General features: G+C 56.0%; 1 protein-coding gene across 1 annotated transcript in view; it reads left to right on the plus strand.

Moving 5' to 3' along the window:
* Window positions 1–13,311, plus strand: part of LOC309600793 (olfactory receptor 14C36-like) — a gene marked incomplete at both ends in the record, with an annotated part of 247,700 nt that overhangs the window by 187,846 nt on the left and 46,543 nt on the right. The window lies entirely within an intron of this gene.

Below are 13,311 nucleotides of genomic sequence, written 5' to 3' on the forward strand. Positions count from 1 at the left end.
GTCCTCAAATGAGATATGCTCCAGTCCCTTCATCCTCTTCGTGGCCCTTCCCTGGACTCTCTCCAGTGTGTCCATGTCTTTCTTGTACTGGAGAGACCAGAACTGGACACAGTACTCCAGGTGAGGCCTCACCAGTGCTGAGTAGAGAGGAAGGATCACCTCCCTTGACCTGCTGGCAACATACCACCATAGGCAGCCCCAGAAACCATTAGCCCTTTTTGCCACAAGGGCGTATTGCTGGCTCACGTTCATCCTGGTGTTCACCAGGACCCATAGGGTCTCTTGTGTAGAGGTGCTTTGCAGCTGTGCAACCCACAGAATATATTGATGCCTGAGGTTGCTCCTCCTCAGGTGCAGGACTTTGCACTTCCCCTTGTTGACCTTCCTGAGGTCCACAGCATTATGACTCTGGTGTCTCAGCCACTCCTCCCAGCTTTGTGCCATCAGCAAACTTGCTGAGGGTACACTCTGCCCCATCATCCAGATCATTAAAGAAATTGTTCAAGAGCATCAGAGCCAGAACTGACCCCGAGGGTACACCACTACTTGCTGTCCTCCAACAAAACTTCATGCCACTACTCAGCACCCTCTGAACCCAGCTGTTCAGCCAGTTTTCAATCCACCCAACATCTGCTTCATCAGCTTCTATGACAGTGTTGAAAATCTTACTGAAGTCTCGGTAGACAGCATCCACCGCTCTCCCCTTGTATACCAGCCCAGTCATTTCATCACTGATGCTTATCAAGTTGATCAAGCCATGAGTAACCCTCAGTGAATTCATGCTGACTACTCCCGATGATTTTCTTGTCCTTCGTGTGCCAAGAAATGGTTTCCAGGATTCGCTGCTCTATCATCTTCCAAGGGATGGAGGTGGGACAGGCTGGCCTATAGTGCCCTGGGTCGTCCTTCTTGCCCTTACTGAAGACAGGAGTGACATTTGCTTTCGACCAGTCTTTGGGCCCTTCTCCCAATCACCAGGATCCATCAAAGACCATTGAGAGTGGCCTCACAATGACATCTGCCAGCACTCGTAAGTACTTGTGGGTGAATCCCATAAGGGCCCACAGGCTTACGCATGTCTCATTTGCTTAAAGATTGCCTGACCTGATCCTCTTCCACCAAGGGTACGTCTGCCTTGCTCCTGCCTTTCCTCCTGGCCTCTGGGACCTGGGACTCATGAAGGCCGGTCTTGCTAGGAAAGACTGGGACAAAGAAAGCAGTCAGTACCTCAGCTTTTTCCACGGTACGTGTAACCAGATCCCACGTCTCATTCAGCAGTGGACCCACGTTTTCCCTAGACTTCCTTTTGTCACCTAAGTACTTATGGAAGTTCTTCTTGTTGCCCTTGACATATTAACCAGCTTTCTTGGACCCCTCTTCCCCTCAGGGCCTTATCCTATGGGCTTCTTGCAAGCAGATCCTTGAAGAGGCCAAGGTCTGCTCTGCTGAAGGCCAGGGCTGTGAGCTTGCTTTTCACCCTCTTCCCTGCCCTCAGGATCCCCAACTCCACCATCTTTTGGTTACTGCAGCCAAGGTTGTCTTTGACCTTCACATTCCCCCGTGAGCCCCTCCTTTGACCTTCACATTCCCAGCAGAGCATCTCTCCTTGTTGCCTCCTCCATCACTTGGAGGAGGAAGTTATCTTCAGTGCACTCCACGAACATCCTGGGTTGCTTATGTCCTGCTGTATTGTCCCTCCAGCAGCTATCGGGATGACTGAAGTGCCCCATGAGGACCAGGGACTGCGCACTTGAGGCTGCAAACTGGTGGGGTCAGACACCCGCTATAATGTCACCTTCACCTGTCCTCTCTTTAATCCTCACCCATAAGCTCTCATTTGGCTCCTTATGAATCCCCAGGCTGAGCTCCACACACTCCAGCTGCTCTCTCACATAAAGGGAAGCTCCCCATCCTCGTCTTCCCAGCCTTTCCTTTGGAAAGAGCCTGTGTGCCTACATTGCAACGCTCCAGTCATGGGACCCATCCCACCACTCCTCCGTGATCCCACCAAGATTGTAGCCCTCAACTACACACAGGTCTCTATTCCATCAGGTTTACTCCTCATGTTGCGTGCATTGATCCGGTCTGATTGTCAGGCTCGGGGAAGGTTTGTAATGATCCCAAGGGCGAAATGAAGACACAAACGAGGTCATATGCCGCCAATCAGACGTTTTATTGGGTAAATATAAAAGAGTAAAGCGATAGGAAAGGCAGGAAATATTAGGAGGAAATTAAGCAAGCATCCAGAGAGAGAGAAGCAAAGGATAGTCACCACCATGGATCCAGCGGCGTCCCGAGCATTCAGAGAGGGTGTTAGGAAAGCCAAAGCCCATCTCAATCTCAATCTGGTAATTCCATCTGGACATGAAGGGCATCAAGAAAGGATTTAACAATGATGCCAGCAGCAAAAGGAAGGCTCAGGAAAATGTGGGTCTGCTGCTAGATGGGGTGGGACCCTGGTGACAGAGAACACAGAGAGGGCCAAGGTACTCCACGCCTTCTTCCTCTCTGCGTTTACTGGTAAGACCAACCTTCAGGAATCCCAGGCCCCCAAGACCAGAGGCAAGGAGCAAGGAAGACTTCCCCTTGGTGCAGGAGTCTCAGCTTAGGGAACATCATTGAAACAAACGGCACATGCATAAGTCCTTGGGACCTGAGGGGATGCACTCATGAGTGCTGAGGAAGATGGCTGATGTCCTTGTAAGGCCCCTTGAAATCATGTCTGAAAGGTCAAAGGGATTTGCTGAGGTTCCTGATGATGTGAAGACAGCAAATGTCTTGTCTTGAAGCACGGCAAGAAGGAGGATGCAGGGACTTAGCAACAATTAAAACATCAGTGTGTTATCAACATTACTCTCATACTAAATCCAAAACGCAGCACTATACCAGCTACTAGGAAAAAATTTAACTCTTTCCTAGCTGAAACCAGGACAGCTGGTATTTTTGTCTCTGAGGCAATTTCCAGCCCAGGTCATCTCTGCTCTGAGCTCTCCCTAACCCTCCTCTCATCTATCTGGCCGCTCCTCGCCCCCTCCCCACCACCCCTGCAGGGCCCCGAGCTGGCAATGCTGCTCTGCAGAGTGATTTGGCTGTGGTGCCTGGGGTCACAGGGCGACTCCACACTGGCCTTGCTGCTCAGGGTGTGGGGCAGCTCCAGCTGGATGGGGATGACTGCTGCTCATCTCCCCACTGCACGGGGGAGATCCCGTTTTATTACAGAGAGGCTATGGGGCAGTCAGCTCTGCCCCGGCATTAGACACACTCTTACCCAGGCTCCAGGTGAGACAGAGCAGGTTCATGCCTCTGGAGAAGCGAGACAAATCCAAACATTTCTTTAGGAACATCATAACCACAAGTAACAATAATGGTAAAGTTAAATGGTAATGACAAAAATAATGATAATACACCAAAGCACCAGGTTTGGATGGGATATCCTGGGAGTCATTTGTGGAGAGAGATGGAGAGTTGATCACTATTGCAGAAACTTTCATGGGATCCTAATTCCACCCTTGAGCTCCTGGTTCCTCATGCTGTAGATGAGGGGGTCACTGCTGGAGGCACCACTGAGTACAGAGCTGCCATCACCAGACCCAGGGATGGGGAGGAGATGGAGGGGAGCTTCAGGTGCTGATAAAGAGGGAGACCATGGCCAGGGGAGGAGGCACGCGGAAAAGGCTTTGTGCTGTCCCTGCTCCCAGGGGATCCTCAGCACAGTCGTGCACACTTTCCCACGAGACCCAGGAGGGTCCCGCAGCGGTTTTTTGGAGAAGGGTTGTGCAGCCTGGAAGCACAGGGAGGCGGGAAAGTTCTCATGTCAGGCACAGACACTGAAGCTCTGACACCGCAGTGACCCGTTCTCTGACAGCGGTTCAAAGGAGCATTTTTACCTCACCACGAGCCTTCCTTGTGCTCAGTTGGGTCATGGCCCTGGAACACACCAGGAGCACAGGCACCACCGCCACCGGAGGGCAGACACGCACCATGCCGTGCCCACCAGCTGCCAGCAGAAGTCCCGCCCCTTCCCAGCTGCCTCAGGGGCCATTTGCCCCAGAAGGCACTCCCCTCTACGGGTCACGTGCTTGGTTGTGATTGGCTGGAAGGAGCAGCCACCCCTTCTGGTTGACCTGGAATTACATCTGACCCAGAAGGCTCTTCCCCTGCAAACACTGGGGCTGCCATTTTGTTTTGGCCACCATTTTGTTTTAGGCTGCCATTTGGGGCGTGGTGGTGCCATTTTATGATGTGGTGCCACCATTTTATGACAGTGAGCCGCCATGATCTTCAACATCACACTGCTCTGTGATTGGCTGACAGCAATTGCTTGAGAGCATCAAACCCACGTCTTCTCAGGAAATCCTGTGATTGGCTGGCAAGAGGAACCTCCCCTCCCGCTGCGCCCAGAAGCAGTCGGCAAGGGAAGCCCCCTGTCATTACGTACAGGGAGGCCGCCACTTGTGACAGCCTCATTCCCCACAGGTTCTCGTACTGCACTGTGGTTGGCTGGCAGCCATTTCTTTGACACTGTCAGACTCATGTGTTCCCATGCAGCCCTTTGATTGGCTGCCTGCCTCCTTTGGACAAGGACGTGCTCAGATAGAAATATATGTACATTTATATACAATATAAACATTTTTAGAAAGATATCTAAAACTGAGTGTTCAAATAAGTATAACTATATTTTTATTTATTTATGACTAGATACAATATTTTAAATACATATACCTCTATAAACATATACATGTGTATGCATTTATATAGATATATGTAAACATTTATAAAGGCAGAGAAATTGAGTCTATATAGCCATTGCAACATAGGTATAAAATGGAGAAAACCTTCTTTGATAAGAGCTACCAGAAGGAACAATCAGAGTTTAAATGTGAATAGAAAGCAAAGTACAAGGGTGGGTCGAGGTCCCGCACTTTACCAGGCTGCAGAAGCAGCCCAGACATGGGCTGGGGTGGGGGGAACTTCAGGAGCATGGTGAGGACACAGCCAAGCTGGAACATTCCTGAGGGCTATGGCCCCCTCCCAGGAGGCCACCAAGGGGCCCTTGGCACAAATCCTGTCAGCATACAAAGAAGAGCCCAGTCCTGTGAACCAGCCTAGGAGGCTCCCGCATCCCAGCCCAGCCCAGCAGGATGGCCACACAGGGTGAACTGGGGAAGACTCTCAGCTTTTCTCTCTGCTGCAAGACACAGGCAATGCTGTCTGTGAACATGAAAAAAAACAGGACAAAATGCCAACTTCAGAAGAATATGTGCATGGGGACCATATGGAAAAGACCCACAGAGGATCTGAGCAAAGCCCATGTGAACGAGAGCAACTAGCCAATGATCCCATGAACAGCAAACTGGATTTTGAGGTGCCAAAGAGAGGGGAAGGGTGCTGGTGGGGAACTCCCTTTCCCCAGGGTTGTGGGGGATCTGACAGCTACCTGTAAGACCAGTGTGGGGTGTGGGCTCGTGATACATGTGATTCCTTGTCCTGAGGTTGATAATCTGACTGAATGCTTCAAAAAGCTCTGGCTGACTGAGTGAGGGGAGAAGTCAGGAGTGCGCTGGGACTTGTCCACGTCCACCTGAGCCAGACCAGGCAAACCCAGTATGCTGTATCTATGTCCTGTCAAAGGATGGGGAAGGGAGTGGTGGTGGTGGATGGAAATGTATTGAATACTGTAGGAGCTGAGCAGGATGCACACAGTATGGAATAAGGGGTAGAGATTTTACTGGGTCTGGCTGAGATGAAGTTAATTTTCTTCTTAGCAGTCCCTGTGGTGCTGTGCTTTGCCTTGGTGGCCAAAACAGCTTTGACAGCACACCGACATTGTAGCTATTGCTGAGCAGTGCGTGCACAGCATCAAGGCCTTCTCTGTTTCTCGCTCTGCCCTGACTATGAGGACGAAAACCAGGATAGCTGACCCCAGCTGACCAAATCAATATTCCATGCCATATGATGTCATGGTCAGCAATAAAACTGGGGAGGAGGGTGTGTTCTCCAAAATATCCTTTGCTCAGAGACAGGCTGGGCATCGATCTCCTGCTGTGAGATCCACTCCTCCACATATTAAACTGTCTTGCCCTGAATGAGGCTGCATTTGGGATGGGGCAAGGCCCCATCTGGCTGGAGCAGGTGGAGTGCCGGGGGATGGAGCTGTCCCTGCAGCACTGCTGGGCCCGGCCCGGGGATGGCGGTGCTTGCCGGCATAATGAAGACGCTGCTGTGCGCTGCTCAGGTGAGCGGCAGGACGGGGACCTCTTGCTCAGGTGTTGGCAGGGAGCTAGAGAAGGCCGTTCACCCACTTGGTCCTGGCATGGCCCCTGACCTCCCAAGAGCGAGACCATTCCTGCAGAGTGCAGGAGCCTGGCGCCAGGTGGGGAGCAGCCTCAGTGGAGCTGGGTGTCCTCAGGCCACTGCCTGGGGGGCCCTGCAGCCCCAGGGCTGTCCCCTGGGCTGCCTGTGCCACCCTGCCTGCTGCCCAGAGCAGAGGCCGTGGGCCCTGTCCCGGCCTCCCTTTCTAGCACTACTGGAGGGGCAGTTTGGGTGGGGTGTGTCAGGGACATCTCCAGACACACCCAGGGCGTGTTGGGAAGGAGGCTCCCCAGTACCCACACACCCGTCCTCTCAGCCCAGCTCTCCTTTTCCTCCTCTGCAGCTCCAGCCAGGACAGCAGCATCCCCACCCCGAGCAGGTAACTTGTCCTCCCGCCTGAGGCTGGGTATCCCCAGCACCAGGCTGTGACCCACAGCTGGATGGAAGGGGCTCCTTGCTGGGGTGTGAAACTCCCAGGAGGAGGCTCTGGGGTGGTGGTGGGAGAGTTGGGGAGGGCTGTAATTTCCTCAGCAGGGTGGAAGCTTCCCCATTACTCAGCCCTGGGGTCTTCCACCCTGTGCGGCCTTGAGTGATGGGAGTCAGGACTGGTGCTGCCCCCACCTCTCCCAGGCCTGGTGTTGCCCCTTCCATGTTCTTGCCCATGCAGATCCTACCCGAGGTCGTTTGACCAGCAGCGGGAGAGTCTCAGTGCCCGTCATCATCTGCATCATCCTGGGGGCCCTTCTCTGCCTGCTCCTGGCCCTCCTGGCTGGGCAAGTGCTAAGCGCCAGGGCTGGGTGCAGAGGTGGGTCCTTCCATAGCAGTCCCAGGGACCATGCCTCCTGGAAGGGCTGTGGGGTGCTGCAGGGTGTCACTGAGGGGCACAGGCAGAGCTGGGGGGATGAGACTGTGTGCTGCCACCTGTCCCATGCACCACCCCATTGACTGCCTGGCCATGGGGCACCAGCAGCAAGGGGTGGAGAGAGCCCAGAGGCAGGGGGAGGTAGTGATGGGGCGAGGAGAGAAATGGCAGAGTGGAGATGGCCAAGGCTGGCAGTGCTCTGGGTAGTGCTGGAGGGGGCTCTGGGGCAAGGCAGATGGCAGGAGGAGCATGGGGCAGTAGAGTCCATCTCCATGGTGTCAGGCCCCCAAGCTGTCCCTCTGCCCAGCCCTGCCCATCCTTGTCCATCCCCAAGCAGGGCAGGGGCCCTGCTATAGGACCATGGGGCAGATAAGGGGCAGCTCCAGGTGGTGAGGAAACATGGGAGCCGCTCCAAGGTCAGACAAGGGGGGAAAGACCCAGGGGCCAGAGGGGCATGAGCGCTGTCTCCGAAAGGATGATGTGAGAGTGATGCTGCCCCAGATAATCTCCACAGCAATGTTGCCCTCACTGGGGATGTGGCAGCCGTGCCTGGACAGTACAATGGGGCTGTGCTGTCGGACCAGTCCTGGGCTGGCCAAAGGAACAGGTTTGGGGGAGCACAGTGGGGTCCCATCGCCCCTCTGCCTGTCCTTGTGCCAGCCCTGCCTCTGTCCCCAGGCTCCAGGAGGGCTCATGAGCTCTTCCCCGAGGCCGTGTATGAGGAGGTTGGTTACAGCCCAGTGTGGGAGAAGCAGGCAAGGTTTGGTCGCTCAGGTGGGTGTGGGTCCTCCCTGGAGGGCGATCTGCAGGACCCTTTCCCCTGGCCCCAACACAGGGCTGATCCCCTGAAGCCTCCCGGCCCATGGTCCCTGCAGCGCTGGGGCCGTGTGGTCTGTGGGGAGAGCATCCGGGTCCTGGGCCCGGGAGAGGAGCTTCCTACCAACCAGCTTTGCCCATCCCAGCTGGACAGCCCCTCTCTTCCTGCCCCTGCACCCCACGTGACACCCGAGGAGTGAGGGAAGGGGCTGCGCTAGGGCAGCTCTGGGAGCACCTTTGAGACGGTGTTTGCCCCGGGGGAGCAGGGTGATTCCCAGCCCTCCTCCCCATGCAGCCCCAGCTCTGTGTTTCCCCCTTCCCCAGCAGCGCTTGACCATGAGACAGGTCCGTGGGGCTCGCTCCCTAACACCCGCTGTGCATCTCGCCAGGCTCCTATTCAGAGGAGTCCCTGACCCAGCTGCAGCCCTCCCCTGGGGACAGCGAGGAGGAGGATGGTGTGGGATCAGCACCAGGTAATGGAGGCAGGAAGGGGTTGATCTCCCTGCAGCCATGTGAAGGACAGAGGTGTCACTGAGTGTCACCATCACAGATGGGGAGGACATGGGGGTCTCCTGTGGTGCTGCCAATGCCAGTGTGTCAGCCCTATGTCCCTGTGCATCCTAGTCTCCTCTGCTCTGCAGGATGTGTCTTCTCACTGTCACCAGCTGCCCTCTCCTTTCAGATGTTCTTGTCCTGCCCGGAGGTGACCCAGTGGATGGCTATGATGATGCCAGGGAGGTTTCTGACCCTGGGGATGATGCTGCCCCTGGGCAGGGAGCTTGGGAAATGCCCGGGGCACCAGAGGAGGGAGCGGGGCCCAGGGATGCATTCGGAGGTGAGAGGGAAAGATAGCGCTGCTGGTTCCTGGGGTGCCATCCCTGGTGCCACCCAAGTCACTACCGTACTGACACCCAGACCTCCTGGGAAGGGGGAACCTGACCCAGGAGTTTTCCTTGGAGGGACTTGGGGTGGGAGAAGGAGCTGAATGTGGTGAGGAGTGGGGAGGAAGGTGATGTACAGACCCCATGGGGCAAACTGCAATGTCCTGCCTTGCTGTTTGCAGTGAGCAGCCTGCACTGCCGGAGAAGTGCTGGTGTCCCTGGAGCTGAAGGAGACACCTCGTCCGTGTCCCTGGGGAGCATGGGCTATGATGATGCTGAGGAGGTGTCTGTGGCACATCCCCGTGAGGACACAAAGGCTGTGACAGCGGAGCTTGGTGCCCAACAGTCCCTGAGCCCCAGGCCAGGAGAGCCCATCCCTGCTGTGCAGCTGGGTGCAGGCAGGAGGGAGGAGAGGCCTGTGCAGCTGGGAGAGCTGTGAGCACCAGGGAACCATCTCCCTTTACCACGGGCAGCAGAAATGGCTGGGAGTTTCCTCTATTTTTATTCCCATTTTCACACTGTGCATCCATATTGGTTCTTATTAAAAGTCTCTGGGGGCTTTGACCCAGAGCTGCTGCTTGCCTGCCCAGGTGTCGGGTCATCTCCCTGGGGCTGATCAGGGGAGCAGAGAACAAAGGCACAGTGGTAGGGAAGGGGCGCATCTCAGGGACAGCAGGCTCGGGGTCAGGCTGTGGGGCTGCGAGAGCCCCTGGTGCCTGGGGAATAATCCTGCTGACAGAGCCATTTCCATCCTGCTGGCCACAGGCAGTTTCTAGTCAAAATGGCTTTAACAATGGTTAAGAGGCAGCTGTGCTCCACACTGCCCCAGCACAGGGTGCAGAGCCACTTTCTGGGACACACGGGGCTGGAATTCCCTCTCCTCATGCTCTGCCAGGACCCCAGTCTCCATGGGCTGTTTCTGCTGCCTTGGGCCCTCGCAGACCCCCGAGCACTCTTGTCACAGGCACAGAGCTGCCTTCTTCCTGAGCAGGGGCTGTAAGGCCCCACAGCAGCCCTGGGATCCCCTCCTCCTGCTCCCCTCCAGCCCCCACCCCTGCCCTCCTGCTGCCTCGCCAGGGGTGTCAGTTTGGATTTGTGTTGGGGCAGTACTTGTGTGCAGGTACAGGAGGGATGGGAGCAGGGGGGATGGGGGCACCTTTCCCTCAGCGCTGTTGAAGGGCCGGGGGATGGAGAAAGGATCCCCACGAGATGTGTGCTGCAGCCAAAAGCCGTGGTCTGGCCCCTGGCCTGGAGAAGGACCCATCCAGGAGGATGCTCATGTGGGCACGTTCCCATGGCAGAGGAGATTTTGTGTCCCTCCCCTAAAACAGGTGCTGCTGGGAGCTGAGCCAGGGTCCCTCTCCCTTGGCTGGGGCTTTCACCAGCCCCTGCGCCCATGGACAGAAAAAGCACAGAAGCCAGGAGGGGAGAAGAGTTTGATACTTGGGCAGGACCTGGTGCCCAAACTGCCCTCCCTGCTCCCACTGGTGGGTCTCCACACCCCTCCAGCTCTTCCCTGAAAGGCTCCTCTGCTGCAGGCTGGAAGGTGGGTTGGCTCCCTATGGGGAGTTGCTGCAGCTTAGTACTGCTGCCAACAGCAGGATCTGGCCCTAGAGAAGAGGGGAGGAGGCGGCTGTCACCAACATCCTCTCCCACTTCTGCATTGCCCCATTCCCTGCTGGGAGCTCCTCCACCCCTGGGGGGATCTGGAGGAATCCCAGGCTCACACATCCCTCTGCTCCATACCCTGGAGCCTTCCTGCTGGCAGCTGCCACAGGAGAGCAGTGTTCCCAGGGCGAGACTCCCACGGTGATGGGTGATATGCATGGGCATGAAAAAAAAGCCTCCATCCCCTAGAAAACTCCCACTGGGATAAGCTCCAGCCCTGGCATTCTTGGACGTGAACAGTCTGGCCCTGTGGGCTGGGTCCATTCTATGCAGCAAAGCAGGATTGTCACTGTGCCCCAGATCTGTGCTTGCTCCTGCAGCTCCTGAGGACCTACCTGAGGGGGGTCACAGTGAGACCCCCGACTCTCAGCACTGCTGCCCCACACTGGGCAGAGCATGGGTGTGGAAAGCCAACAGGAGGGCAGCCTTATTTCTCTTAGTTTGGGCTCACTGTTCCCGGGGGCTGAGCACCCTTCAGTGAAAGGCCGTGTCTCACACTCCGTTTTGGTTGTGGGTGTTTTAGCTGGGGGAGCAGCCAAGGCACCATCTGGCCCTTCCCGCCTGTACACGGCTGTGGACAGGCCTGTGCCTCCCTGATCCCACCAGCGCAGCATCGACAGAGACACCAAACACCCCAGGAACAAGAGGTGGGCACCAGCCCTACCAGCCCCACCTCTGCAGGGCTGTGTCTGACCTCAGGAGCTCCACATGCCCTGAGCTGAGGCTCTGCTTAAGCCAGTGGTGATGGTGGAAGGAGAAGGACCTGGAGACAGGGTCAGGATAAGAAATGTCATTCCTCCAGCTGGGAGTCCCACAGCCCTGCCCAGGCTCGTCCAACTCAGACAGCCCTACCTGCTGGCACAGAGGAGCGCTTCCCTATGCGGTATGGGATCTCCAGGACAATGTCAGACCCTTATCCCTGGAAAGCCACCAGGGCAGTGTGGCCCTGGTCCCAAAGGACGCCTGGGCTGGACCAGCACCCTCACACCACATCTCTCAGTGCAGCCAGAAATGATTCCTAGTGTGCTGCTGACACCTTTCCCCTCCCTGAGGTCTCCCCACACTCTGCTGCCAAGCATTGTCCCTGGGCGGTGGGGTGGGCCTGTGGTGCAGGGCAGTGACCTGAGCTCAGGTCCACCACAGCTGCCTGCTTCTCCTCCAAGAGGGGGCTCAGCAGAAGCAGCACACACAGCCCTCCCACAGCCCTCCTCACCTCACAGGCAAGCCCTGGGTGGGCAGGGCAGGCCCACAGGGCCTGGAGAGGACCAGTGCCCGAGCTCCAGCCCGCACCTGCCTGAGGCTGGGGAGTCAGGGCAAAAGTACCCCTGGAGATGCTGGGGATTGAACCCAGGACCTCCCACATGCAAAGCAGGTGCTCTGCCACTGAGCTACATCCCCTTGACACCTGCCAGCAGGAGAGGCACTCTCCTCCCGTGATGTGCCTATGACAAGTCCTGTATTCCCCTGGGTGCCCAGGGACCCTCTGCAGCAAACAGCACTTGAATCCTTCTGATGTGGGGCAAGTTGGGACTGCCTCTCTGCTGGGGCCTGATCCTGGCACAGGGCTGCACTGCAGAGCGCTGCCCCTTCAAGGTCTCTGCAGGGCAATGGGGCAGAAGGAGGCTCTTGCTGCAGGTGCTGCTCCCACACTCTGGCCCGCTCCAGGATGGGTCAATGGAGAGGAGAAAATCCTTTCCCCTGAGCCTCCTCTGCCACCCAGGGCAACAGCCATCTGTGCCACACCTGTCCCCAACTCTGCAGCAGCAGCAGTGCAACAGGGTGAGGGAAATGCCCTCCCTGGACTGATGTGCCCCCAGGCTCCGATGGCATCCCAGCGCATGATGGCTCCGATGATGCGCATGATGGCTCCGATGGCATCCCACCCCAAGAAGCTCAAGGCCTCTTCTGGAATGCATCAACTTCTTGCAGCCATGATTTGAGCCTGGAAGTGGGAAGGGATTTATGTCTGTGGGTGGAGGAGGAATAAGTGTGTTGTGGGAATACGTCAGGGCTGAAGGCCCTTGCGCAAATCAGGGGTGATGGAGACATTTCCATCAGGGAAATGGAGACATTTCAATCAGGGGTGATGGAGACATTTCCATCTTGTGCGCATGCCTCAGGCTAGGAAATGGGGAAAGCCCACTGCTGGGGGTGGATGTCCTCAGTCGTGCCCCATGAGCATGACCTTGCTCTCTTTTGCAAGAAAGAAGAAAACAGGAGGACTCAGGTTGCAATATCTAAGTCAGCCAGTGGGAAACAAATAAGTAATTACATTGGGGGAGGGGGACTGGAGGGGGGTCAGATTAGGAGAAGGAAAGAAGGGGAAAGTAATGATTTCTGTGGTAAAAAATTTGGGAAGGTGATACCCAACTCAGGTACCCTTCTTCTGAAGAAGGATCTACTTTTCTTTTTTTTTTTTTCTCCAGAGGGGCTGGTCCTATCAGACTAGCTTTCACAGTTCTCCTCTGCTAGACAGCGCAGAGAACAGGAGGGATGGGATTCATCTACTCAGATCTAGACATGTCCAGTGGAAGGGCTTGATTCAGCTGCCCCCTTCTCACGGTCAATATGAAGATGTCCTGCGGAATCCCAGACACACAGGAACCCCCACCCCTCAGCTTGGCTGGGTAACAGAAGAGAAAACAGCATGTTTAGAGTAAGTTTTCTGTCAGTCCTGGGCAGGTGGCATTTCAACAGCTCCCACTTGCAGGATCACAACTGTGGTTACTTTAAAGCAAGAAGCAAGCCAGGGAAGTTTTTTACACTCTTCAG

This window comes from Platalea leucorodia (assembly GCF_965183815.1).
Source record: "Platalea leucorodia genome assembly, chromosome: 25".
Lineage (NCBI taxonomy): Eukaryota > Metazoa > Chordata > Aves > Pelecaniformes > Threskiornithidae > Platalea > Platalea leucorodia.